Genomic DNA, 2,139 nt, shown 5'->3' with positions numbered 1-2,139 from the left:
CCAACCAAAACAAAAAACCGCACATATATACATGCACAAGGTCATCATCATCATCATCATCATCATCATCATCATCATCATCATCGTCATCATCATCATCGTCATCATCATCATCATCATCATTTAATGCCAACATAAAAAATATGACATGGGGCATAGGAAAAAGGAAAAAAACAACCTTAATGGCACCCGAATAAGTCTGTTTGCGGCGGAAAACTATACTTCACTGCAACATTTTAGCAGCTCTCGGGAATTATTTGAAATCTTTATCCTCGACTGGATATCACAACCACCTGCGCTGTTCTTACAATGTGCATATCAAGAGTATAGTTTATTATAACACAAACACACACTTCGGAGTCCATCTCTTACAAAAGTAAAAGTATCCATACTCCTGAGTAGGGAACACTGAAGTCTAGGTACTTGGTACATCCTTTTGAGAATACATCGTAGCCTTTTTAGAAGTTAGATTTATTACCTTGTTTTATATCCTCATCTTCCGTCTCTCCTACTTTTTGAAATGCACCAGACGCCCCCCCACAACAACAACAACAACAACAACAACAACAACAACAACAACAACAACAACAACAACAACAATAAAGCTATGTAATAAAAATCTCTATGTTTTAAGCCCCGAATTAGTACTGTGTAGTACACTGTGGAAGCGAAGTATTCGGCCCTGTCTGTAGAGTTGTGTGAGGCAGGCTACAGTCTCACAGCAGTAAGACGGGGCCCGGAATTCTGTCTCTTGCAGGAAAAACGAAGAAGTTTTTTTCTTTACACACGCGAATCCAGACCGGAGTCTGTGCTGAAGCAGTTCGGCGATTAGCCACCGCACGTTGAAGACATGAGTTCAATTCTCGAGAGGGAAGAGTTTTCACCGCGTTTCTCAGCCTGTCTTGCTAGAATATTGCCTCCCTCCCAACCTGGGATAGCTGTGACAGGCAGGGTCGCAGCAGCCTGCCTCCAAAATGGTCTAAAGTGTGTTGATGGGAGCGTAGAATATATGGTTGCTTTCAAGGACAAACAGGCTAACCCAGATTTCGGAGGTTTCCAGAAATCTTGACCTTCACCAAAAGTGGGCATTGCCCTACCTATAGGAGGAGTTTGGTTTCATTAGAGTGTATTTGTTTGGTTATAAAGAAAACTCTCCTTGTCTTTAAAAGAAACCGAAAAAGGGGCCAAAACTTTACCTTCGATTTTCTCAAAACAGCGTTTTTCGGGATATCCCCGTTGTGCTTAAAAGCGACCATATCTACAAAGTATATGTATTAGAGACACCAGAGTTGAATCTCTTTTTGTGAACCACCTCTTCACACGTCACGACACTCGTTAAAACATCAGATCTTATCTCAAATAAATCAATTAGTTCACCCTAGTATGTTCAGACGGGAGCGCCCGAGAAACCACCCGAGGCAAAATATTTAGGTTTTCGTCGCCAGCTTTCATCGGTTGTGACGTATATTCGGACATGCGCAGACCACATATTTGCCCAATTTTTCCCTGATTTTTCGATCTAAGGATCAACAACACACTTCCGACTTTCTTGTCGCGACGTCAAAGTTTTCCGTCACCAGCAAACGTGTGCACGGACGAGCGAGTTGCTTCGATATGCTTACTCGCATATCCAGGAGTAAAAGAACAAAATAAATTTGACGTGAGTACAGCGCATTGTATTTCTTTGCCATTAGTATTTTTGTGAAAGAAAACCAACTTTTTATAAACCATAAGCCAAATTTTCAAATAGTTGTAAACAATGTAGAGGTCCATTTATCGCTATCTTTGTTTTTGTTTTGGTAAGTTTTTACGGCGCTCGCAACTGCGTACGGTCGTATGAGGGCGCGGTACACAAATGAGTTGCTTTCACATTACGCATTTCCAGTTTTGGTAGGAATATTAATTTTGAATTTTGCCCAAGAGGCGGCAGAAGCCTATTCTTATCGAATTTTAGGAACACTAAAGGATCCTTAACGTGTGCAGCTTGCACACGAGTCCCCCGAGATTTTGTACTCCTCACCCGAGAAGGCTATTGTGCCTACCCTAAGCTCAGGGGTGTGGCTGAAAGACAGCAGTAGGGAGCCTGGAGCAACAGGAAAGAGTCAGGAGCCCAGAGGAGGGAGGGTGGGGTGGGGGTGG

The 2,139-nt window shown here is 42.6% G+C and overlaps 1 protein-coding gene across 1 annotated transcript in view; it reads left to right on the top strand.

Moving 5' to 3' along the window:
* Positions 1-1,523: 1,523 nt before the first annotated feature.
* Positions 1,524-2,139, top strand: part of LOC101848389 (tyrosinase-like protein 2) — a 16,003-nt gene continuing 15,387 nt past the window's right edge. The window contains exon 1 of the mRNA XM_013089035.2: positions 1,524-1,660. The gene's annotated coding sequence lies outside the window, so the exon portion shown is untranslated. The remainder of the gene's footprint in view (positions 1,661-2,139) is intronic.

The sequence above is a fragment of the Aplysia californica genome, unplaced genomic scaffold (genome assembly GCF_000002075.1).
Source record: "Aplysia californica isolate F4 #8 unplaced genomic scaffold, AplCal3.0 scaffold00862, whole genome shotgun sequence".
In the NCBI taxonomy this organism is placed as follows: Eukaryota; Metazoa; Mollusca; class Gastropoda; order Aplysiida; family Aplysiidae; genus Aplysia; species Aplysia californica.
Note: the sequence above shows the minus strand (reverse complement) of the source record. Positions and strands in the feature narration are given on the sequence as shown.